This window comes from Electrophorus electricus, chromosome 13 (genome assembly GCF_041902795.1).
Source record: "Electrophorus electricus isolate QZ-2024a chromosome 13, ASM4190279v1, whole genome shotgun sequence".
Lineage (NCBI taxonomy): Eukaryota > Metazoa > Chordata > Actinopteri > Gymnotiformes > Gymnotidae > Electrophorus > Electrophorus electricus.
This window is the reverse complement of record NC_137509.1, coordinates 19,011,717-19,037,499: the sequence shown is the minus strand read 5'-3', so window position 1 is coordinate 19,037,499 and position 25,783 is coordinate 19,011,717. Positions and strand designations below refer to the sequence as shown.

The 25,783-nt window shown below is 36.5% G+C and overlaps 2 non-coding genes and 21 pseudogenes across 2 annotated transcripts; all 23 read right to left on the bottom strand.

The window, feature by feature from the left end:
* Nucleotides 1-547: 547 nt before the first annotated feature.
* On the bottom strand, nucleotides 548-666 carry LOC145649623 (5S ribosomal RNA; annotated as a pseudogene).
* Nucleotides 667-1,770: 1,104 nt separating this feature from the next.
* Nucleotides 1,771-1,889, bottom strand: LOC145645874 (5S ribosomal RNA; annotated as a pseudogene).
* Nucleotides 1,890-2,994: 1,105 nt separating this feature from the next.
* On the bottom strand, nucleotides 2,995-3,113 carry LOC145650669 (5S ribosomal RNA; annotated as a pseudogene).
* Nucleotides 3,114-4,328: 1,215 nt separating this feature from the next.
* LOC145645862 (5S ribosomal RNA) lies at nucleotides 4,329-4,447 on the bottom strand (annotated as a pseudogene).
* A 1,105-nt stretch (nucleotides 4,448-5,552) lies between these two features.
* LOC145645851 (5S ribosomal RNA) lies at nucleotides 5,553-5,671 on the bottom strand (annotated as a pseudogene).
* A 1,543-nt stretch (nucleotides 5,672-7,214) lies between these two features.
* Nucleotides 7,215-7,333, bottom strand: LOC145649622 (5S ribosomal RNA; annotated as a pseudogene).
* A 1,104-nt stretch (nucleotides 7,334-8,437) lies between these two features.
* On the bottom strand, nucleotides 8,438-8,556 carry LOC145645839 (5S ribosomal RNA; annotated as a pseudogene).
* A 1,105-nt stretch (nucleotides 8,557-9,661) lies between these two features.
* LOC145650667 (5S ribosomal RNA) lies at nucleotides 9,662-9,780 on the bottom strand (annotated as a pseudogene).
* Nucleotides 9,781-11,324: 1,544 nt separating this feature from the next.
* On the bottom strand, nucleotides 11,325-11,443 carry LOC145649621 (5S ribosomal RNA; annotated as a pseudogene).
* A 1,104-nt stretch (nucleotides 11,444-12,547) lies between these two features.
* LOC145645828 (5S ribosomal RNA) lies at nucleotides 12,548-12,666 on the bottom strand (annotated as a pseudogene).
* Nucleotides 12,667-13,771: 1,105 nt separating this feature from the next.
* LOC145650666 (5S ribosomal RNA) lies at nucleotides 13,772-13,890 on the bottom strand (annotated as a pseudogene).
* A 1,215-nt stretch (nucleotides 13,891-15,105) lies between these two features.
* LOC145646965 (5S ribosomal RNA) lies at nucleotides 15,106-15,224 on the bottom strand (annotated as a pseudogene).
* A 790-nt stretch (nucleotides 15,225-16,014) lies between these two features.
* LOC145648065 (5S ribosomal RNA) lies at nucleotides 16,015-16,133 on the bottom strand. Its single transcript, XR_014116422.1, has one exon. It is a non-coding gene; the product is annotated as a 5S ribosomal RNA (ribosomal RNA).
* A 1,011-nt stretch (nucleotides 16,134-17,144) lies between these two features.
* LOC145646964 (5S ribosomal RNA) lies at nucleotides 17,145-17,263 on the bottom strand (annotated as a pseudogene).
* A 789-nt stretch (nucleotides 17,264-18,052) lies between these two features.
* LOC145648179 (5S ribosomal RNA) lies at nucleotides 18,053-18,171 on the bottom strand (annotated as a pseudogene).
* A 790-nt stretch (nucleotides 18,172-18,961) lies between these two features.
* On the bottom strand, nucleotides 18,962-19,080 carry LOC145648054 (5S ribosomal RNA). Its single transcript, XR_014116421.1, has one exon. It is a non-coding gene; the product is annotated as a 5S ribosomal RNA (ribosomal RNA).
* A 790-nt stretch (nucleotides 19,081-19,870) lies between these two features.
* LOC145649654 (5S ribosomal RNA) lies at nucleotides 19,871-19,989 on the bottom strand (annotated as a pseudogene).
* Nucleotides 19,990-20,779: 790 nt separating this feature from the next.
* LOC145649161 (5S ribosomal RNA) lies at nucleotides 20,780-20,898 on the bottom strand (annotated as a pseudogene).
* A 790-nt stretch (nucleotides 20,899-21,688) lies between these two features.
* Nucleotides 21,689-21,807, bottom strand: LOC145649160 (5S ribosomal RNA; annotated as a pseudogene).
* Nucleotides 21,808-22,597: 790 nt separating this feature from the next.
* LOC145648178 (5S ribosomal RNA) lies at nucleotides 22,598-22,716 on the bottom strand (annotated as a pseudogene).
* A 790-nt stretch (nucleotides 22,717-23,506) lies between these two features.
* On the bottom strand, nucleotides 23,507-23,625 carry LOC145649567 (5S ribosomal RNA; annotated as a pseudogene).
* Nucleotides 23,626-24,416: 791 nt separating this feature from the next.
* Nucleotides 24,417-24,535, bottom strand: LOC145649561 (5S ribosomal RNA; annotated as a pseudogene).
* Nucleotides 24,536-25,325: 790 nt separating this feature from the next.
* Nucleotides 25,326-25,444, bottom strand: LOC145649052 (5S ribosomal RNA; annotated as a pseudogene).
* Nucleotides 25,445-25,783: the final 339 nt, after the last annotated feature.

The window sequence follows — 25,783 nt, the reverse complement described above, 5'->3', positions numbered from 1 at the left end:
TTACAGCATCTGCTATTCCCAGGTGCTAACAGACAGTTTTTTTAATTAATCACTGCATTTCACATCCTAGCATGTCATCTTGACAGTAAATTAAAGTGATGCAAGAGAAGCTTACAGCATCTCGTAGTCCAAGGTGCTAACATATAGTTTTTTGATGAATCACTGCACTTCACATTCAGGCATGTGAGTTGGAGAGTAAATGAAAGTGATGCAAAAAAAACTTACAGCATCTGCTATTCCCAGGTGCTAACAGATAGTTTGAGTTAATTATTCACTGCACTTCAAATTTGAACATGATAGCTTGAACATAAATTAAAGGGATGCAATACAATCTTACAGCACCTGCTATTCCCTGGTACTAAAATATTTCTATTTAATCTGTACACTTCACATACAAGCTTGTCAGTTGCAGATTAAAGTAAAGTGATGCAACAAAAACTTACAGCATTTGCTATTCCCAGGTGCTAACAGATAGTTTTTTTAATTAATCACTGTACTTCACATCCTAGCATGTCATCTTGAAAGTAAATTAAAGTGATGCAAGAAAAGCTTACAGCACCTGGTATTCCTAGGTAGGGTCCCACCTCAGTACTATTCAGGCCCAAACTTGCTTAGCTTCCAAGGTCAGAGGAGATTGGGCATTCTCAAGCTGGTGTGGCCGTAAGCCTTAAACGCTTACTCAAATTGCCTAATCATAGCAAATATGATCAAAGACCAATCTGACAATTTTTTTTATTAATCCCTGCACTTGACATTCTAGAATGTTATCTTGAATGTAATTAAATGATGCAATAAAAGCTTACAATACGGAGCTGGTATACGGAGGCACTAATTATTCACTGTACTTCAAATTTGAACATGATAGCTTGAACATAAATTAAAGGGATGCAAACAATCTTACAGCACCTGCTATTCCCTGGTACTAAAATATTTCTATTTAATCTGTACACTTCACATACAAGCTTGTCAGTTGCAGATTAAAGTAAAGTGATGCAACAAAAACTTACAGCATCTGCTATTCCCAGGTGCTAACTGATAGTTTTTTTAATTAATCACTGCATTTCACATCCTAGCATGTCATCTTGACAGTTAATTAAAGTGATGCAAGAGAAGCTTACAGCATCTCCTAGTCCAATGTGCTAACATATAGTTTTTTGATGAATCACTGCACTTCACATTCAGGCATGTGAGTTGGAGAGTAAATGAAAGTGATGCAAAAAAAACTTACAGCATCTGCTATTCCCAGGTGCTAACAGATAGTTTGAGTTAATTATTCACTGCACTTCAAATTTGAACATGATAGCTTGAACATAAATTAAAGGGATGCAATACAATCTTACAGCACCTGCTATTCCCTGGTACTAAAATATTTCTATTTAATCTGTACACTTCACATACAAGCTTGTCAGTTGCAGATTAAAGTAAAGTGATGCAACAAAAACTTACAGCATTTGCTATTCCCAGGTGCTAACAGATAGTTTTTTTAATTAATCACTGCACTTCACATCCTAGCATGTCATCTTGAAAGTAAATTAAAGTGATGCAAGAGAAGCTTACAGCATCTCGTAGTCCAAGGTGCTAACAGATAGATTTTTGAGGAATCACTGCACTTCACATTCAGGCATGTGAGTTGGAGAGTAAATGAAAGTGATGCAAAAAAAACTTACAGCATCTGCTATTCCCAGGTGCTAACAGATAGTTTTTTTATTAATCACTGCACTTCACATTTGTGCATGTCAGCTTGAAAGTAAATTAAAGTGATGCAAGAAAAGCTTACAGCACCTGGTATTCCTAGGTAGGGTCCCACCTCAGTACTATTCAGGCCCAAACTTGCTTAGCTTCCAAGGTCAGATGAGATTGGGCGTTCTCAAGCTGGTGTGGCCGTAAGCCTTAAACACTTACTCAAATTGCCTAATCATAGCAAATATGATCAAAGACCAATCTGACAATTTTTTTTATTAATCCCTGCACTTGACATTCTAGAATGTTATCTTGAATGTAATTAAATGATGCAATAAAAGCTTACAATACGGAGCTGGTATACGGAGGCACTAATTATTCACTGTACTTCAAATTTGAACATGATAGCTTGAACATAAATTAAAGGGATGCAAACAATCTTACAGCACCTGCTATTCCCTGGTACTAAAATATTTCAATTTAATCTGTACACTTCACATACAAGCTTGTCAGTTGCAGATTAAAGTAAAGTGATGCAACAAAAACTTACAGCATCTGCTATTCCCAGGTGCTAACAGATAGTTTTTTTAATTAATCACTGCATTTCACATCCTAGCATGTCATCTTGACAGTTAATTAAATTGATGCAAGAGAAGCTTACAGCATCTCGTAGTCCAATGTGCTAACATATAGTTTTTTGATGAATCACCGCACTTCACATTCAGGCATGTGAGTTGGAGAGTAAATGAAAGTGATGCAAAAAAAACTTACAGCATCTGCTATTCCCAGGTGCTAACAGATAGTTTGAGTTAATTATTCACTGCACTTCAAATTTGAACATGATAGCTTGAACATAAATTAAAGGGATGCAATACAATCTTACAGCACCTGCTATTCCCTGGTACTAAAATATTTCTATTTAATCTGTACACTTCACATACAAGCTTGTCAGTTGCAGATTAAAGTAAAGTGATGCAACAAAAACTTACAGCATTTGCTATTCCCAGGTGCTAACAGATAGTTTTTTTAATTAATCACTGCACTTCACATCCTAGCATGTCATCTTGAAAGTAAATTAAAGTGATGCAAGAGAAGCTTACAGCATCTCATAGTCCAAGGTGCTAACAGATAGATTTTTGAGGAATCACTGCACTTCACATTCAGGCATGTGAGTTGGAGAGTAAATGAAAGTGATGCAAAAAAAACTTACAGCATCTGCTATTCCCAGGTGCTAACAGATAGTTTTTTTTATTAATCACTGCACTTCACATTTGAGCATGTCAGCTTGAAAGTAAATTAAAGTGATGCAAGAAAAGCTTACAGCACCTGGTATTCCTAGGTAGGGTCCCACCTCAGTACTATTCAGGCCCAAACTTGCTTAGCTTCCAAGGTCAGAGGAGATTGGGCGTTCTCAAGCTGGAGTGGCAGTAAGCCTTAAACGCTTACTCAAATTGCCTAATCATAGCAAATATGATCAAAGACCAATCTGACAATTTTTTTTATTAATCCCTGCACTTGACATTCTAGAATGTTATCTTGAATGTAATTAAATGATGCAATAAAAGCTTACAATACGGAGCTGGTATACGGAGGCACTAATTATTCACTGTACTTCAAATTTGAACATGATAGCTTGAACATAAATTAAAGGGATGCAAACAATCTTACAGCACCTGCTATTCCCTGGTACTAAAATATTTCTATTTAATCTGTACACTTCACATACAAGCTTGTCAGTTGCAGATTAAAGTAAAGTGATGCAACAAAAACTTACAGCATCTGCTATTCCCAGGTGCTAACAGATAGTTTTTTTAATTAATCACTGCATTTCACATCCTAGCATGTCATCTTGACAGTTAATTAAAGTGATGCAAGAGAAGCTTACAGCATCTCCTAGTCCAATGTGCTAACATATAGTTTTTTGATGAATCACTGCACTTCACATTCAGGCATGTGAGTTGGAGAGTAAATGAAAGTGATGCAAAAAAAACTTACAGCATCTGCTATTCCCAGGTGCTAACAGATAGTTTGAGTTAATTATTCACTGCACTTCAAATTTGAACATGATAGCTTGAACATAAATTAAAGGGATGCAATACAATCTTAGAGCACCTGCTATTCCCTGGTACTAAAATATTTCTATTTAATCTGTACACTTCACATACAAGCTTGTCAGTTGCAGATTAAAGTAAAGTGATGCAACAAAAACTTACAGCATTTGCTATTCCCAGGTGCTAACAGATAGTTTTTTTAATTAATCACTGCACTTCACATCCTAGCATGTCATCTTGAAAGTAAATTAAAGTGATGCAAGAGAAGCTTACAGCATCTCGTAGTCCAAGGTGCTAACAGATAGATTTTTGAGGAATCACTGCACTTCTCATTCAGGCATGTGAGTTGGAGAGTAAATGAAAGTGATGCAAAAAAAACTTACAGCATCTGCTATTCCCAGGTGCTAACAGATAGTTTTTTTATTAATCACTGCACTTCACATTTGTGCATGTCAGCTTGAAAGTAAATTAAAGTGATGCAAGAAAAGCTTACAGCATCTCGTAGTCCAAGGTGCTAACAGATAGTTTTTTTTATTAATCACTGCACTTCACATTTGAGCATGTCAGCTTGAAAGTAAATTAAAGTGATGCAAGAAAAGCTTACAGCACCTGGTATTCCTAGGTAGGGTCCCACCTCAGTACTATTCAGGCCCAAACTTGCTTAGCTTCCAAGGTCAGATGAGATTGGGCGTTCTCAAGCTGGTGTGGCCGTAAGCCTTAAGCACTTACTCAAATTGCCTAATCATAGCAAATATGATCAAAGACCAATCTGACAATTTTTTTTATTAATCCCTGCACTTGACATTCTAGAATGTTATCTTGAATGTAATTAAATGATGCAATAAAAGCTTACAATACGGAGCTGGTATACGGAGGCACTAATTATTCACTGTACTTCAAATTTGAACATGATAGCTTGAACATAAATTAAAGGGATGCAAACAATCTTACAGCACCTGCTATTCCCTGGTACTAAAATATTTCTATTTAATCTGTACACTTCACATACAAGCTTGTCAGTTGCAGATTAAAGTAAAGTGATGCAACAAAAACTTACAGCATCTGCTATTCCCAGGTGCTAACAGATAGTTTTTTTAATTAATCACTGCATTTCACATCCTAGCATGTCATCTTGACAGTTAATTAAAGTGATGCAAGAGAAGCTTACAGCATCTCGTAGTCCAATGTGCTAACATATAGTTTTTTGATGAATCACTGCACTTCACATTCAGGCATGTGAGTTGGAGAGTAAATGAAAGTGATGCAAAAAAAACTTACAGCATCTGCTATTCCCAGGTGCTAACAGATAGTTTGAGTTAATTATTCACTGCACTTCAAATTTGAACATGATAGCTTGAACATAAATTAAAGGGATGCAATACAATCTTACAGCACCTGCTATTCCCTGGTACTAAAATATTTCTATTTAATCTGTACACTTCACATACAAGCTTGTCAGTTGCAGATTAAAGTAAAGTGATGCAACAAAAACTTACAGCATTTGCTATTCCCAGGTGCTAACAGATAGTTTTTTTAATTAATCACTGCACTTCACATCCTAGCATGTCATCTTGAAAGTAAATTAAAGTGATGCAAGAGAAGCTTACAGCATCTCGTAGTCCAAGGTGCTAACGGATAGATTTTTGAGGAATCACTGCACTTCACATTCAGGCATGTGAGTTGGAGAGTAAATGAAAGTGATGCAAAAAAAACTTACAGCATCTGCTATTCCCAGGTGCTAACAGATAGTTTTTTTTATTAATCACTGCACTTCACATTTGAGCATGTCAGCTTGAAAGTAAATTAAAGTGATGCAAGAAAAGCTTACAGCACCTGGTATTCCTAGGTAGGGTCCCACCTCAGTACTATTCAGGCCCAAACTTGCTTAGCTTCCAAGGTCAGATGAGATTGGGCGTTCTCAAGCTGGTGTGGCCGTAAGCCTTAAACACTTACTCAAATTGCCTAATCATAGCAAATATGATCAAAGACCAATCTGACAATTTTTTTTATTAATCCCTGCACTTGACATTCTAGAATGTTATCTTGAATGTAATTAAATGATGCAATAAAAGCTTACAATACGGAGCTGGCATACGGAGGCACTAATTATTCACTGTACTTCAAATTTGAACATGATAGCTTGAACATAAATTAAAGGGATGCAAACAATCTTACAGCACCTGCTATTCCCTGGTACTAAAATATTTCTATTGAATCTGTACACTTCACATACAAGCTTGTCAGTTGCAGATTAAAGTAAAGTGATGCAACAAAAACTTACAGCATCTGCTATTCCCAGGTGCTAACAGATAGTTTTTTTAATTAATCACTGCATTTCACATCCTAGCATGTCATCTTGACAGTTAATTAAAGTGATGCAAGAGAAGCTTACAGCATCTCGTAGTCCAATGTGCTAACATATAGTTTTTTGATGAATCACTGCACTTCACATTCAGGCATGTGAGTTGGAGAGTAAATGAAAGTGATGCAAAAAAAACTTACAGCATCTGCTATTCCCAGGTGCTAACAGATAGTTTGAGTTAATTATTCACTGCACTTCAAATTTGAACATGATAGCTTGAACATAAATTAAAGGGATGCAAACAATCTTACAGCACCTGCTATTCCCTGGTACTAAAATATTTCTATTTAATCTGTACACTTCACATACAAGCTTGTCAGTTGCAGATTAAAGTAAAGTGATGCAACAAAAACTTACAGCATTTGCTATTCCCAGGTGCTAACAGATAGTTTTTTTAATTAATCACTGCACTTCACATCCTAGCATGTCATCTTGAAAGTAAATTAAAGTGATGCAAGAGAAGCTTACAGCATCTCGTAGTCCAAGGTGCTAACAGATAGATTTTTGATGAATCACTGCACTTCACATTCAGGCATGTGAGTTGGAGAGTAAATGAAAGTGATGCAAAAAAAACTTACAGCATCTGCTATTCCCAGGTGCTAACAGATAGTTTGAGTTAATTATTCACTGCACTTCAAATTTGAACATGATAGCTTGAACATAAATTAAAGGGATGCAATACAATCTTACAGCACCTGCTATTCCCTGGTACTAAAATATTTCTATTTAATCTGTACACTTCACATACAAGCTTGTCAGTTGCAGATTAAAGTAAAGAGATGCAACAAAAACTTACAGCATTTGCTATTCCCAGGTGCTAACAGATAGTTTTTTTAATTAATCACTGCACTTCACATCCTAGCATGTCATCTTGAAAGTAAATTAAAGTGATGCAAGAGAAGCTTACAGCATCTCATAGTCCAAGGTGCTAACAGATAGATTTTTGAGGAATCACTGCACTTCACATTCAGGCATGTGAGTTGGAGAGTAAATGAAAGTGATGCAAAAAAAACTTATAGCATCTGCTATTCCCAGGTGCTAACAGATAGTTTTTTTTATTAATCACTGCACTTCACATTTGAGCATGTCAGCTTGAAAGTAAATTAAAGTGATGCAAGAAAAGCTTACAGCACCTGGTATTCCTAGGTAGGGTCCCACCTCAGTACTATTCAGGCCCAAACTTGCTTAGCTTCCAAGGTCAGAGGAGATTGGGCATTCTCAAGCTGGTGTGGCCGTAAGCCTTAAACGCTTACTCAAATTGCCTAATCATAGCAAATATGATCAAAGACCAATCTGACAATTTTTTTTATTAATCCCTGCACTTGACATTCTAGAATGTTATCTTGAATGTAATTAAATGATGCAATAAAAGCTTACAATACGGAGCTGGTATACGGAGGCACTAATTATTCACTGTACTTCAAATTTGAACATGATAGCTTGAACATAAATTAAAGGGATGCAAACAATCTTACAGCACCTGCTATTCCCTGGTACTAAAATATTTCTATTTAATCTGTACACTTCACATACAAGCTTGTCAGTTGCAGATTAAAGTAAAGTGATGCAACAAAAACTTACAGCATCTGCTATTCCCAGGTGCTAACAGATAGTTTTTTTAATTAATCACTGCATTTCACATCCTAGCATGTCATCTTGACAGTTAATTAAAGTGATGCAAGAGAAGCTTACAGCATCTCCTAGTCCAATGTGCTAACATATAGTTTTTTGATGAATCACTGCACTTCACATTCAGGCATGTGAGTTGGAGAGTAAATGAAAGTGATGCAAAAAAAACTTACAGCATCTGCTATTCCCAGGTGCTAACAGATAGTTTGAGTTAATTATTCACTGCACTTCAAATTTGAACATGATAGCTTGAACATAAATTAAAGGGATGCAATACAATCTTACAGCACCTGCTATTCCCTGGTACTAAAATATTTCTATTTAATCTGTACACTTCACATACAAGCTTGTCAGTTGCAGATTAAAGTAAAGTGATGCAACAAAAACTTACAGCATTTGCTATTCCCAGGTGCTAACAGATAGTTTTTTTAATTAATCACTGCACTTCACATCCTAGCATGTCATCTTGAAAGTAAATTAAAGTGATGCAAGAGAAGCTTACAGCATCTCGTAGTCCAAGGTGCTAACAGATAGATTTTTGAGGAATCACTGCACTTCACATTCAGGCATGTGAGTTGGAGAGTAAATGAAAGTGATGCAAAAAAAACTTACAGCATCTGCTATTCCCAGGTGCTAACAGATAGTTTTTTTATTAATCACTGCACTTCACATTTGTGCATGTCAGCTTGAAAGTAAATTAAAGTGATGCAAGAAAAGCTTACAGCACCTGGTATTCCTAGGTAGGGTCCCACCTCAGTACTATTCAGGCCCAAACTTGCTTAGCTTCCAAGGTCAGATGAGATTGGGCGTTCTCAAGCTGGTGTGGCCGTAAGCCTTAAACACTTACTCAAATTGCCTAATCATAGCAAATATGATCAAAGACCAATCTGACAATTTTTTTTATTAATCCCTGCACTTGACATTCTAGAATGTTATCTTGAATGTAATTAAATGATGCAATAAAAGCTTACAATACGGAGCTGGTATACGGAGGCACTAATTATTCACTGTACTTCAAATTTGAACATGATAGCTTGAACATAAATTAAAGGGATGCAAACAATCTTACAGCACCTGCTATTCCCTGGTACTAAAATATTTCAATTTAATCTGTACACTTCACATACAAGCTTGTCAGTTGCAGATTAAAGTAAAGTGATGCAACAAAAACTTACAACATCTGCTATTCCCAGGTGCTAACAGATAGTTTTTTTAATTAATCACTGCATTTCACATCCTAGCATGTCATCTTGACAGTTAATTAAATTGATGCAAGAGAAGCTTACAGCATCTCGTAGTCCAATGTGCTAACATATAGTTTTTTGATGAATCACCGCACTTCACATTCAGGCATGTGAGTTGGAGAGTAAATGAAAGTGATGCAAAAAAAACTTACAGCATCTGCTATTCCCAGGTGCTAACAGATAGTTTGAGTTAATTATTCACTGCACTTCAAATTTGAACATGATAGCTTGAACATAAATTAAAGGGATGCAATACAATCTTACAGCACCTGCTATTCCCTGGTACTAAAATATTTCTATTTAATCTGTACACTTCACATACAAGCTTGTCAGTTGCAGATTAAAGTAAAGTGATGCAACAAAAACTTACAGCATTTGCTATTCCCAGGTGCTAACAGATAGTTTTTTTAATTAATCACTGCACTTCACATCCTAGCATGTCATCTTGAAAGTAAATTAAAGTGATGCAAGAGAAGCTTACAGCATCTCATAGTCCAAGGTGCTAACAGATAGATTTTTGAGGAATCACTGCACTTCACATTCAGGCATGTGAGTTGGAGAGTAAATGAAAGTGATGCAAAAAAAACTTACAGCATCTGCTATTCCCAGGTGCTAACAGATAGTTTTTTTTATTAATCACTGCACTTCACATTTGAGCATGTCAGCTTGAAAGTAAATTAAAGTGATGCAAGAAAAGCTTACAGCACCTGGTATTCCTAGGTAGGGTCCCACCTCAGTACTATTCAGGCCCAAACTTGCTTAGCTTCCAAGGTCAGAGGAGATTGGGCGTTCTCAAGCTGGAGTGGCAGTAAGCCTTAAACGCTTACTCAAATTGCCTAATCATAGCAAATATGATCAAAGACCAATCTGACAATTTTTTTTATTAATCCCTGCACTTGACATTCTAGAATGTTATCTTGAATGTAATTAAATGATGCAATAAAAGCTTACAATACGGAGCTGGTATACGGAGGCACTAATTATTCACTGTACTTCAAATTTGAACATGATAGCTTGAACATAAATTAAAGGGATGCAAACAATCTTACAGCACCTGCTATTCCCTGGTACTAAAATATTTCTATTTAATCTGTATACTTCACATACAAGCTTGTCAGTTGCAGATTAAAGTAAAGTGATGCAACAAAAACTTACAGCATCTGCTATTCCCAGGTGCTAACAGATAGTTTTTTTAATTAATCACTGCATTTCACATCCTAGCATGTCATCTTGACAGTTAATTAAAGTGATGCAAGAGAAGCTTACAGCATCTCCTAGTCCAATGTGCTAACATATAGTTTTTTGATGAATCACTGCACTTCACATTCAGGCATGTGAGTTGGAGAGTAAATGAAAGTGATGCAAAAAAAACTTACAGCATCTGCTATTCCCAGGTGCTAACAGATAGTTTGAGTTAATTATTCACTGCACTTCAAATTTGAACATGATAGCTTGAACATAAATTAAAGGGATGCAATACAATCTTACAGCACCTGCTATTCCCTGGTACTAAAATATTTCTATTTAATCTGTACACTTCACATACAAGCTTGTCAGTTGCAGATTAAAGTAAAGTGATGCAACAAAAACTTACAGCATTTGCTATTCCCAGGTGCTAACAGATAGTTTTTTTAATTAATCACTGCACTTCACATCCTAGCATGTCATCTTGAAAGTAAATTAAAGTGATGCAAGAGAAGCTTACAGCATCTCGTAGTCCAAGGTGCTAACAGATAGATTTTTGATGAATCACTGCACTTCACATTCAGGCATGTGAGTTGGAGAGTAAATGAAAGTGATGCAAAAAAAACTTACAGCATCTGCTATTCCCAGGTGCTAACAGATAGTTTGAGTTAATTATTCACTGCACTTCAAATTTGAACATGATAGCTTGAACATAAATTAAAGGGATGCAATACAATCTTACAGCACCTGCTATTCCCTGGTACTAAAATATTTCTATTTAATCTGTACACTTCACATACAAGCTTGTCAGTTGCAGATTAAAGTAAAGAGATGCAACAAAAACTTACAGCATTTGCTATTCCCAGGTGCTAACAGATAGTTTTTTTAATTAATCACTGCACTTCACATCCTAGCATGTCATCTTGAAAGTAAATTAAAGTGATGCAAGAGAAGCTTACAGCATCTCATAGTCCAAGGTGCTAACAGATAGATTTTTGAGGAATCACTGCACTTCACATTCAGGCATGTGAGTTGGAGAGTAAATGAAAGTGATGCAAAAAAAACTTATAGCATCTGCTATTCCCAGGTGCTAACAGATAGTTTTTTTTATTAATCACTGCACTTCACATTTGAGCATGTCAGCTTGAAAGTAAATTAAAGTGATGCAAGAAAAGCTTACAGCACCTGGTATTCCTAGGTAGGGTCCCACCTCAGTACTATTCAGGCCCAAACTTGCTTAGCTTCCAAGGTCAGAGGAGATTGGGCATTCTCAAGCTGGTGTGGCCGTAAGCCTTAAACGCTTACTCAAATTGCCTAATCATAGCAAATATGATCAAAGACCAATCTGACAATTTTTTTTATTAATCCCTGCACTTGACATTCTAGAATGTTATCTTGAATGTAATTAAATGATGCAATAAAAGCTTACAATACGGAGCTGGTATACGGAGGCACTAATTATTCACTGTACTTCAAATTTGAACATGATAGCTTGAACATAAATTAAAGGGATGCAAACAATCTTACAGCACCTGCTATTCCCTGGTACTAAAATATTTCTATTTAATCTGTACACTTCACATACAAGCTTGTCAGTTGCAGATTAAAGTAAAGTGATGCAACAAAAACTTACAGCATCTGCTATTCCCAGGTGCTAACAGATAGTTTTTTTAATTAATCACTGCATTTCACATCCTAGCATGTCATCTTGACAGTTAATTAAAGTGATGCAAGAGAAGCTTACAGCATCTCCTAGTCCAATGTGCTAACATATAGTTTTTTGATGAATCACTGCACTTCACATTCAGGCATGTGAGTTGGAGAGTAAATGAAAGTGATGCAAAAAAAACTTACAGCATCTGCTATTCCCAGGTGCTAACAGATAGTTTGAGTTAATTATTCACTGCACTTCAAATTTGAACATGATAGCTTGAACATAAATTAAAGGGATGCAATACAATCTTACAGCACCTGCTATTCCCTGGTACTAAAATATTTCTATTTAATCTGTACACTTCACATACAAGCTTGTCAGTTGCAGATTAAAGTAAAGTGATGCAACAAAAACTTACAGCATTTGCTATTCCCAGGTGCTAACAGATAGTTTTTTTAATTAATCACTGCACTTCACATCCTAGCATGTCATCTTGAAAGTAAATTAAAGTGATGCAAGAGAAGCTTACAGCATCTCGTAGTCCAAGGTGCTAACAGATAGATTTTTGAGGAATCACTGCACTTCACATTCAGGCATGTGAGTTGGAGAGTAAATGAAAGTGATGCAAAAAAAACTTACAGCATCTGCTATTCCCAGGTGCTAACAGATAGTTTTTTTATTAATCACTGCACTTCACATTTGTGCATGTCAGCTTGAAAGTAAATTAAAGTGATGCAAGAAAAGCTTACAGCACCTGGTATTCCTAGGTAGGGTCCCACCTCAGTACTATTCAGGCCCAAACTTGCTTAGCTTCCAAGGTCAGATGAGATTGGGCGTTCTCAAGCTGGTGTGGCCGTAAGCCTTAAACACTTACTCAAATTGCCTAATCATAGCAAATATGATCAAAGACCAATCTGACAATTTTTTTTATTAATCCCTGCACTTGACATTCTAGAATGTTATCTTGAATGTAATTAAATGATGCAATAAAAGCTTACAATACGGAGCTGGTATACGGAGGCACTAATTATTCACTGTACTTCAAATTTGAACATGATAGCTTGAACATAAATTAAAGGGATGCAAACAATCTTACAGCACCTGCTATTCCCTGGTACTAAAATATTTCAATTTAATCTGTACACTTCACATACAAGCTTGTCAGTTGCAGATTAAAGTAAAGTGATGCAACAAAAACTTACAACATCTGCTATTCCCAGGTGCTAACAGATAGTTTTTTTAATTAATCACTGCATTTCACATCCTAGCATGTCATCTTGACAGTTAATTAAATTGATGCAAGAGAAGCTTACAGCATCTCGTAGTCCAATGTGCTAACATATAGTTTTTTGATGAATCACCGCACTTCACATTCAGGCATGTGAGTTGGAGAGTAAATGAAAGTGATGCAAAAAAAACTTACAGCATCTGCTATTCCCAGGTGCTAACAGATAGTTTGAGTTAATTATTCACTGCACTTCAAATTTGAACATGATAGCTTGAACATAAATTAAAGGGATGCAATACAATCTTACAGCACCTGCTATTCCCTGGTACTAAAATATTTCTATTTAATCTGTACACTTCACATACAAGCTTGTCAGTTGCAGATTAAAGTAAAGTGATGCAACAAAAACTTACAGCATTTGCTATTCCCAGGTGCTAACAGATAGTTTTTTTAATTAATCACTGCACTTCACATCCTAGCATGTCATCTTGAAAGTAAATTAAAGTGATGCAAGAGAAGCTTACAGCATCTCATAGTCCAAGGTGCTAACAGATAGATTTTTGAGGAATCACTGCACTTCACATTCAGGCATGTGAGTTGGAGAGTAAATGAAAGTGATGCAAAAAAAACTTACAGCATCTGCTATTCCCAGGTGCTAACAGATAGTTTTTTTTATTAATCACTGCACTTCACATTTGAGCATGTCAGCTTGAAAGTAAATTAAAGTGATGCAAGAAAAGCTTACAGCACCTGGTATTCCTAGGTAGGGTCCCACCTCAGTACTATTCAGGCCCAAACTTGCTTAGCTTCCAAGGTCAGAGGAGATTGGGCGTTCTCAAGCTGGAGTGGCAGTAAGCCTTAAACGCTTACTCAAATTGCCTAATCATAGCAAATATGATCAAAGACCAATCTGACAATTTTTTTTATTAATCCCTGCACTTGACATTCTAGAATGTTATCTTGAATGTAATTAAATGATGCAATAAAAGCTTACAATACGGAGCTGGTATACGGAGGCACTAATTATTCACTGTACTTCAAATTTGAACATGATAGCTTGAACATAAATTAAAGGGATGCAAACAATCTTACAGCACCTGCTATTCCCTGGTACTAAAATATTTCTATTTAATCTGTACACTTCACATACAAGCTTGTCAGTTGCAGATTAAAGTAAAGTGATGCAACAAAAACTTACAGCATCTGCTATTCCCAGGTGCTAACAGATAGTTTTTTTAATTAATCACTGCATTTCACATCCTAGCATGTCATCTTGACAGTTAATTAAAGTGATGCAAGAGAAGCTTACAGCATCTCCTAGTCCAATGTGCTAACATATAGTTTTTTGATGAATCACTGCACTTCACATTCAGGCATGTGAGTTGGAGAGTAAATGAAAGTGATGCAAAAAAAACTTACAGCATCTGCTATTCCCAGGTGCTAACAGATAGTTTGAGTTAATTATTCACTGCACTTCAAATTTGAACATGATAGCTTGAACATAAATTAAAGGGATGCAATACAATCTTACAGCACCTGCTATTCCCTGGTACTAAAATATTTCTATTTAATCTGTACACTTCACATACAAGCTTGTCAGTTGCAGATTAAAGTAAAGTGATGCAACAAAAACTTACAGCATTTGCTATTCCCAGGTGCTAACAGATAGTTTTTTTAATTAATCACTGCACTTCACATCCTAGCATGTCATCTTGAAAGTAAATTAAAGTGATGCAAGAGAAGCTTACAGCATCTCGTAGTCCAAGGTGCTAACAGATAGATTTTTGAGGAATCACTGCACTTCTCATTCAGGCATGTGAGTTGGAGAGTAAATGAAAGTGATGCAAAAAAAACTTACAGCATCTGCTATTCCCAGGTGCTAACAGATAGTTTTTTTATTAATCACTGCACTTCACATTTGTGCATGTCAGCTTGAAAGTAAATTAAAGTGATGCAAGAAAAGCTTACAGCATCTCGTAGTCCAAGGTGCTAACAGATAGTTTTTTTTATTAATCACTGCACTTCACATTTGAGCATGTCAGCTTGAAAGTAAATTAAAGTGATGCAAGAAAAGCTTACAGCACCCGGTATTCCTAGGTAGGGTCCCACCTCAGTACTATCCAGGCCCAAACTTGCTTAGCTTCCAAGGTCAGATGAGATTGGGCGTTCTCAAGCTGGTGTGGCCGTAAGCCTTAAACACTTACTCAAATTTCCTAATCATAGCAAATATGATCAAAGACCAATCTGACAATTTTTTTTATTAATCCCTGCACTTGACATTCTAGAATGTTATCTTGAATGTAAATTAAATGATGCAATAAAAGCTTACAACATCTGGTATACGGAGGCACTAGCAGACAGTTTTTTGATGAATCACTGCACTTCACATTCAGGCATGTGAGTTGGAGAGTAAATGAAAGTGATGCAAAAAAAACGTACAGCATCGGCTATTCCCAGGTGCTAACAGATAGTTTGAGTTAATTATTCACTGCACTTCAAATTTGAACATGATAGCTTGAACATAAATTAAAGGGATGCAATACAATCTTACAGCACCTGCTATTCCCTGGTACTAAAATATTTCTATTTAATCTGTACACTTCACATACAAGCTTGTCAGTTGCAGATTAAAGTAAAGTGATGCAACAAAAACTTACAGCATCTGCTATTCCCAGGTGCTAACAGATAGTTTTTTTAATTAATCACTGCATTTCACATCCTAGCATGTCATCTTGACAGTAAATTAAAGTGATTCAAGAGAAGCTTACAGCATCTCGTAGTCTAAGGTGCTAACAGATAGTTTTTGATGAATCACTGCACTTCACATTCAGGCATGTGAGTTGGAGTGTAAATGAAAGTGATGCAAAAAAAACTTACAGCATCGGCTATTCCCAGGTGCTAACAGATAGTTTTTTTTATTAATCACTGCACTTCACATTTGAGCATGTCAGCTTGAAAGTAAATTAAAGTGATGCAAGAAAAGCTTACAGCACCTGGTATTCCTAGGTAGGGTCCCACCTCAGTACTATCCAGGCCCAAACTTGCTTAGCTTCCAAGGTCAGATGAGATTGGGCGTTCTCAAGCTGGTGTGGCCGTAAGCCTTAAACACTTACTCAAATTTCCTAATCATAGCAAATATGATCAAAGACCAATCTGACAATTTTTTTTATTAATCCCTGCACTTGACATTCTAGAATGTTATCTTGAATGTAAATTAAATGATGCAATAAAAGCTTACAACATCTGGTATACGGAGGCACTAGCAGACAGTTTTTTGATGAATCACTGCACTTCACATTCAGGCATGTGAGTTGGAGAGTAAATGAAAGTGATGCAAAAAAAACGTACAGCATCGGCTATTCCCAGGTGCTAACAGATAGTTTGAGTTAATTATTCACTGCACTTCAAATTTGAACATGATAGCTTGAACATAAATTAAAGGGATGCAATACAATCTTACAGCACCTGCTATTCCCTGGTACTAAAATATTTCTATTTAATCTGTACACTTCACATACAAGCTTGTCAGTTGCAGATTAAAGTAAAGTGATGCAACAAAAACTTACAGCATCTGCTATTCCCAGGTGCTAACAGATAGTTTTTTTAATTAATCACTTCATTTCACATCCTAGCATGTCATCTTGACAGTAAATTAAAGTGATTCAAGAGAAGCTTACAGCATCTTGTAGTCCAAGGTGCTAACAGATAGTTTTTGATGAATCACTGCACTTCACATTCAGGCATGTGAGTTGGAGAGTAAATGAAAGTGATGCAAAAAAAACTTACAGCATCTGCTATTCCCAGGTGCTAACAGATAGTTTTTTTAATTAATCACTTCATTTCACATCCTAGCATGTCATCTTGACAGTAAATTAAAGTGATTCAAGAGAAGCTTACAGCATCTCGTAGTCCAAGGTGCTAACAGATAGTTTTTGATGAATCACTGCACTTCACATTCAGGCATGTGAGTTGGAGAGTAAATGAAAGTGATGCAAAAAAAACTTACAGCATCGGCTATTCCCAGGTGCTAACAGATAGTTTTTTTTTATTAATCACTGCACTTCACATTTGAGCATGTCAGCTTGAAAGTAAATTAAAGTGATGCAAGAAAAGCTTACAGCACCCGGTATTCCTAGGTAGGGTCCCACCTCAGTACTATCCAGGCCCAAACTTGCTTAGCTTCCAAGGTCAGATGAGATTGGGCGTTCTCAAGCTGGTGTGGCCGTAAGCCTTAAACACTTACTCAAATTTCCTAATCATAGCAAATATGATCAAAGACCAATCTGACAATTTTTTTTATTAATCCCTGCACTTGACATTCTAGAATGTTATCTTGAATGTAAATTAAATGATGCAATAAAAGCTTACAACATCTGGTATACGGAGGCACTAGTAGACAGTTTTTTGATGAATCACTGCACTTCACATTCAGGCATGTGAGTTGGAGAGTAAATGAAAGTGATGCAAAAAAAACGTACAGCATCTGCTATTCCCAGGTGCTAACAGATAGTTTGAGTTAATTATTCACTGCACTTCAAATTTGAACATGATAGCTTGAACATAAATTAAAGGGATGCAATACAATCTTACAGCACCTGCTATTCCCTGGTACTAAAATATTTCTATTTAATCTGTACACTTCACATACAAGCTTGTCAGTTGCAGATTAAAGTAAAGTGATGCAACAAAAACTTACAGCATCTGCTATTCCCAGGTGCTAACAGATAGTTTTTTTAATTAATCACTTCATTTCACATCCTAGCATGTCATCTTGACAGTAAATTAAAGTGATTCAAGAGAAGCTTACAGCATCTCGTAGTCCAAGGTGCTAACAGATAGTTTTTGATGAATCACTGCACTTCACATTCAGGCATGTGAGTTGGAGAGTAAATGAAAGTGATGCAAAAAAAACTTACAGCATCGGCTATTCCCAGGTGCTAACAGATAGTTTTTTTTATTAATCACTGCACTTCACATTTGAGCATGTCAGCTTGAAGTAAATTAAAGTGATGCAAGAAAAGCTTACAGCACCTGGTATTCCTAGGTAGGGTCCCACCTCAGTACTATCCAGGCCCAAACTTGCTTAGCTTCCAAGGTCAGAGGAGATTGGGCGTTCTCAAGCTGGTGTGGCCGTAAGCCTTAAACACTTACTCAAATTTCCTAATCATAGCAAATATGATCAAAGACCAATCTGACAATTTTTTTTATTAATCCCTGCACTTGACATTCTAGAATGTTATCTTGAATGTAAATTAAATGATGCAATAAAAGCTTACAACATCTGGTATACGGAGGCACTAGCAGACAGTTTTTTGATGAATCACTGCACTTCACATTCAGGCATGTGAGTTGGAGAGTAAATGAAAGTGATGCAAAAAAAACGTACAGCATCGGCTATTCCCAGGTGCTAACAGATAGTTTGAGTTAATTATTCACTGCACTTCAAATTTGAACATGATAGCTTGAACATAAATTAAAGGGATGCAATACAATCTTACAGCACCTGCTATTCCCTGGTACTAAAATATTTCTATTTAATCTGTACACTTCACATACAAGCTTGTCAGTTGCAGATTAAAGTAAAGTGATGCAACAAAAACTTACAGCATCTGCTATTCCCAGGTGCTAACAGATAGTTTTTTTAATTAATCACTGCATTTCACATCCCAGCATGTCATCTTGACAGTAAATTAAAGTGATTCAAGAGAAGCTTACAGCATCTCGTAGTCTAAGGTGCTAACAGATAGTTTTTGATGAATCACTGCACTTCACATTCAGGCATGTGAGTTGGAGAGTAAATGAAAGTGATGCAAAAAAAACTTACAGCATCGGCTATTCCCAGGTGCTAACAGATAGTTTTTTTTATTAATCACTGCACTTCACATTTGAGCATGTCAGCTTGAAAGTAAATTAAAGTGATGCAAGAAAAGCTTACAGCACCTGGTATTCCTAGGTAGGGTCCCACCTCAGTACTATCCAGGCCCAAACTTGCTTAGCTTCCAAGGTCAGATGAGATTGGGCGTTCTCAAGCTGGTGTGGCCGTAAGCTTTAAACACTTACTCAAATTGCCTAATCATAGCAAATATGAACAAAGACCAATCTGACAATTTTTTTTATTAATCCCTGCACTTGACATTCTAGAATGTTATCTTGAATGTAAATTAAATGATGCAATAAAAGCTTACAACATCTGGTATACGGAGGCACTAGCAGACAGTTTTTTGATGAATCACTGCACTTCACATTCAGGCATGTGAGTTGGAGAGTAAATGAAAGTGATGCAAAAAAAACGTACAGCATCTGCTATTCCCAGGTGCTAACAGATAGTTTGAGTTAATTATTCACTGCACTTCAAATTTGAACATGATAGCTTGAACATAAATTAAAGGGATGCAATACAATCTTACAGCACCTGCTATTCCCTGGTACTAAAATATTTCTATTTAATCTGTACACTTCACATACAAGCTTGTCAGTTGCAGATTAAAGTAAAGTGATGCAACAAAAACTTACAGCATCTGCTATTCCCAGGTGCTAACAGATAGTTTTTTTAATTAATCACTGCATTTCACATCCTAGCATGTCATCTTGACAGTAAATTAAAGTGATTCAAGAGAAGCTTACAGCATCTCGTAGTCTAAGGTGCTAACAGATAGTTTTTGATGAATCACTGCACTTCACATTCAGGCATGTGAGTTGGAGAGTAAATGAAAGTGATGCAAAAAAAACTTACAGCATCGGCTATTCCCAGGTGCTAACAGATAGTTTTTTTTATTAATCACTGCACTTCACATTTGAGCATGTCAGCTTGAAAGTAAATTAAAGTGATGCAAGAAACGCTTACAGCACCTGGTATTCCTAGGTAGGGTCCCACCTCAGTACTATCCAGGCCCAAACTTGCTTAGCTTCCAAGGTCAGAGGAGATTGGGCGTTCTCAAGCTGGTGTGGCCGTAAACCTTAAACACTTACTCAAATTTCCTAATCATAGCAAATATGATCAAAGACCAATCTGACAATTTTTTTTATTAATCCCTGCACTTGACATTCTAGAATGTTATCTTGAATGTAAATTAAATGATGCAATAAAAGCTTACAACATCTGGTATACGGAGGCACTAGCAGACAGTTTTTTGATGAATCACTGCACTTCACATTCAGGCATGTGAGTTGGAGAGTAAATGAAAGTGATGCAAAAAAAACGTACAGCATCGGCTATTCCCAGGTGCTAACAGATAGTTTGAGTTAATTATTCACTGCACTTCAAATTTGAACATGATAGCTTGAACATAAATTAAAGGGATGCAATACAATCTTACAGCACCTGCTATTCCCTGGTACTAAAATATTTCTATTTAATCTGTACACTTCACATACAAGCTTGTCAGTTGCAGATTAAAGTAAAGTGATGCAACAAAAACTTACAGCATCTGCTATTCCCAGGTGCTAACAGATAGTTTTTTTAATTAATCACTGCATTTCACATCCTAGCATGTCATCTTGACAGTAAATTAAAGTGATTCAAGAGAAGCTTACAGCATCTCGTAGTCCAAGGTGCTAACAGATAGTTTTTGATGAATCACTGCACTTCACATTCAGGCATGTGAGTTGGAGAGTAAATGAAAGTGATGCAAAAAAAACTTACAGCATCGGCTATTCCCAGGTGCTAACAGATAGTTTTTTTTATTAATCACTGCACTTCACATTTGAGCATGTCAGCTTGAAAGTAAATTAAAGTGATGCAAGAAAAACTTACAGCACCTGGTATTCCTAGGTAGGGTCCCACCTCAGTACTATCCAGGCCCAAACTTGCTTAGCTTCCAAGGTCAGAGGAGATTGGGCGTTCTCAAGCTGGTGTGGCCGTAAGCCTTAAACACTTACTCAAATTTCCTAATCATAGCAAATATGATCAAAGACCAATCTGACAATTTTTTTTATTAATCCCTGCACTTGACATTCTAGAATGTTATCTTGAATGTAAATTAAATGATGCAATAAAAGCTTACAACATCTGGTATACGGAGGCACTAGCAGACAGTTTTTTGATGAATCACTGCACTTCACATTCAGGCATGTGAGTTGGAGAGTAAATGAAAGTGATGCAAAAAAAACGTACAGCATCGGCTATTCCCAGGTGCTAACAGATAGTTTGAGTTAATTATTCACTGCACTTCAAATTTGAACATGATAGCTTGAACATAAATTAAAGGGATGCAATACAATCTTACAGCACCTGCTATTCCCTGGTACTAAAATATTTCTATTTAATCTGTACACTTCACATACAAGCTTGTCAGTTGCAGATTAAAGTAAAGTGATGCAACAAAAACTTACAGCATCTGCTATTCCCAGGTGCTAACAGATAGTTTTTTTAATTAATCACTGCATTTCACATCCTAGCATGTCATCTTGACAGTAAATTAAAGTGATTCAAGAGAAGCTTACAGCATCTCGTAGTCCAAGGTGCTAACAGATAGTTTTTGATGAATCACTGCACTTCACATTCAGGCATGTGAGTTGGAGAGTAAATGAAAGTGATGCAAAAAAAACTTACAGCATCGGCTATTCCCAGGTGCTAACAGATAGTTTTTTTTATTAATCACTGCACTTCACATTTGAGCATGTCAGCTTGAAAGTAAATTAAAGTGATGCAAGAAAAACTTACAGCACCTGGTATTCCTAGGTAGGGTCCCACCTCAGTACTATCCAGGCCCAAACTTGCTTAGCTTCCAAGGTCAGAGGAGATTGGGCGTTCTCAAGCTGGTGTGGCCGTAAGCCTTAAACACTTACTCAAATTTCCTAATCATAGCAAATATGATCAAAGACCAATCTGACAATTTTTTTTATTAATCCCTGCACTTGACATTCTAGAATGTTATCTTGAATGTAAATTAAATGATGCAATAAAAGCTTACAACATCTGGTATACGGAGGCACTAGCAGACAGTTTTTTGATGAATCACTGCACTTCACATTCAGGCATGTGAGTTGGAGAGTAAATGAAAGTGATGCAAAAAAAACGTACAGCATCGGCTATTCCCAGGTGCTAACAGATAGTTTGAGTTAATTATTCACTGCACTTCAAATTTGAACATGATAGCTTGAACATAAATTAAAGGGATGCAATACAATCTTACAGCACCTGCTATTCCCTGGTACTAAAATATTTCTATTTAATCTGTACACTTCACATACAAGCTTGTCAGTTGCAGATTAAAGTAAAGTGATGCAACAAAAACTTACAGCATCTGCTATTCCCAGGTGCTAACAGATAGTTTTTTTAATTAATCACTGCATTTCACATCCTAGCATGTCATCTTGACAGTAAATTAAAGTGATTCAAGAGAAGCTTACAGCATCTCGTAGTCCAAGGTGCTAACAGATAGTTTTTGATGAATCACTGCACTTCACATTCAGGCATGTGAGTTGGAGAGTAAATGAAAGTGATGCAAAAAAAACTTACAGCATCGGCTATTCCCAGGTGCTAACAGATAGTATTTTTTATTAATCACTGCACTTCACATTTGAGCATGTCAGCTTGAAAGTAAATTAAAGTGATGCAAGAAAAGCTTACAGCACCTGGTATTCCTAGGTAGGGTCCCACCTCAGTACTATCCAGGCCCAAACTTGCTTAGCTTCCAAGGTCAGAGGAGATTGGGCGTTCTCAAGCTGGTGTGGCCGTAAGCCTTAAACACTCACTCAAATTTCCTAATCATAGCAAATATGATCAAAGACCAATCTGACAATTTTTTTTATTAATCCCTGCACTTGACATTCTAGAATGTTATCTTGAATGTAAATTAAATGATGCAATAAAAGCTTACAACATCTGGTATACGGAGGCACTAGCAGACAGTTTTTTGATGAATCACTGCACTTCACATTCAGGCATGTGAGTTGGAGAGTAAATGAAAGTGATGCAAAAAAAACGTACAGCATCGGCTATTCCCAGGTGCTAACAGATAGTTTGAGTTAATTATTCACTGCACTTCAAATTTGAACATGATAGCTTGAACATAAATTAAAGGGATGCAATACAATCTTACAGCACCTGCTATTCCCTGGTACTAAAATATTTCTATTTAATCTGTACACTTCACATACAAGCTTGTCAGTTGCAGATTAAAGTAAAGTGATGCAACAAAAACTTACAGCATCTGCTATTCCCAGGTGCTAACAGATAGTTTTTTTAATTAATCACTGCATTTCACATCCTAGCATGTCATCTTGACAGTAAATTAAAGTGATTCAAGAGAAGCTTACAGCATCTCGTAGTCCAAGGTGCTAACAGATAGTTTTTGATGAATCACTGCACTTCACATTCAGGCATGTGAGTTGGAGAGTAAATGAAAGTGATGCAAAAAAAACTTACAGCATCGGCTATTCCCAGGTGCTAACAGATAGTATTTTTTATTAATCACTGCACTTCACATTTGAGCATGTCAGCTTGAAAGTAAATTAAAGTGATGCAAGAAAAGCTTACAGCACCTGGTATTCCTAGGTAGGGTCCCACCTCAGTACTATCCAGGCCCAAACTTGCTTAGCTTCCAAGGTCAGATGAGATTGGGCGTTCTCAAGATGGTTCGGCCATAAGCCTTAAACACTTACTCAAATTGCCTAATCATAGCAAATATGAACAAAGACCAATCTGAAAATTTTTTTTATTAATCCCTGCACTTGACATTCTAGAATGTTATCTTGAATGTAAATTAAATGATGCAATAAAAGCTTACAACATCTGGTATACGGAGGCACTAACAGACAGTTTTTTGATGAATCACTGCACTTCACATTCAGGCATGTGAGTTGGAGAGTAAATGAAAGTGATGCAAAAAAAACGTACAGCATCTGCTATTCCCAGGTGCTAACAGATAGTTTGAGTTAATTATTCACTGCACTTCAAATTTGAACATGATAGCTTGAACATAAATTAAAGGGATGCAATACAATCTTACAGCACCTGCTATTCCCTGGTACTAAAATATTTCTATTTAATCTGTACACTTCACATACAAGCTTGTCAGTTGCAGATTAAAGTAAAGTGATGCAACAAAAACTTACAGCATCTGCTATTCCCAGGTGCTAACAGATAGTTTTTTTAATTAATCACTGCATTTCACATCCTAGCATGTCATCTTGACAGTAAATTAAAGTGATTCAAGAGAAGCTTACAGCATCTCGTAGTCCAAGGTGCTAACAGATAGTTTTTGATGAATCACTGCACTTCACATTCAGGCATGTGAGTTGGAGAGTAAATGAAAGTGATGCAAAAAAAACTTACAGCATCGGCTATTCCCAGGTGCTAACAGATAGTTTTTTTTTATTAATCACTGCACTTCACATTTGAGCATGTCAGCTTGAAAGTAAATTAAAGTGATGCAAGAAAAGCTTACAGCACCCGGTATTCCTAGGTAGGGTCCCACCTCAGTACTATCCAGGCCCAAACTTGCTTAGCTTCCAAGGTCAGATGAGATTGGGCGTTCTCAAGCTGGTGTGGCCGGAAGCCTTAAACACTTACTCAAATTTCCTAATCATAGCAAATATGATCAAAGACCAATCTGACAATTTTTTTATTAATCCCTGCACTTGACATTCTAGAATGTTATCTTGAATGTAAATTAAATGATGCAATAAAAGCTTACAACATCTGGTATACGGAGGCACTAACAGACAGTTTTTTGATGAATCACTGCACTTCACATTCAGGCATGTGAGTTGGAGAGTAAATGAAAGTGATGCAAAAAAAACTTACAGCATCTGCTATTCCCAGGTGCTAACAGATAGTTTGAGTTAATTATTCACTGCACTTCAAATTTGAACATGATAGCTTGAACATAAATTAAAGGGATGCAATACAATCTTACAGCACCTGCTATTCCCTGGTACTAAAATATTTCTATTTAATCTGTACACTTCACATACAAGCTTGTCAGTTGCAGATTAAAGTAAAGTGATGCAACAAAAACTTACAGCATCTGCTATTCCCAGGTGCTAACAGATAGTTTTTTTAATTAATCACTGCATTTCACATCCTAGCATGTCATCTTGACAGTAAATTAAAGTGATTCAAGAGAAGCTTACAGCATCTCGTAGTCCAAGGTGCTAACAGATAGTTTTTGATGAATCACTGCACTTCACATTCAGGCATGTGAGTTGGAGAGTAAATGAAAGTGATGCAAAAAAAACTTACAGCATCGGCTATTCCCAGGTGCTAACAGATAGTTTTTTTTTATTAATCACTGCACTTCACATTTGAGCATGTCAGCTTGAAAGTAAATTAAAGTGATGCAAGAAAAGCTTACAGCACCTGGTATTCCTAGGTAGGGTCCCACCTCAGTACTATCCAGGCCCAAACTTGCTTAGCTTCCAAGGTCAGATGAGATTGGGCATTCTCAAGATGGTTTGGCCATAAGCCTCAAACACTTACTCAAATTGCCTAATCATAGCAAATATGAACAAAGACCAATCTGACAATTTTTTTTATTAATCCCTGCACTTGACATTCTAGAATGTTATCTTGAATGTAAATTAAATGATGCAATAAAAGCTTACAACATCTGGTATACGGAGGCACTAACAGACAGTTTTTTGATGAATCACTGCACTTCACATTCAGGCATGTGAGTTGGAGAGTAAATGAAAGTGATGCAAAAAAAACGTACAGCATCTGCTATTCCCAGGTGCTAACAGATAGTTTGAGTTAATTATTCACTGCACTTCAAATTTGAACATGATAGCTTGAACATAAATTAA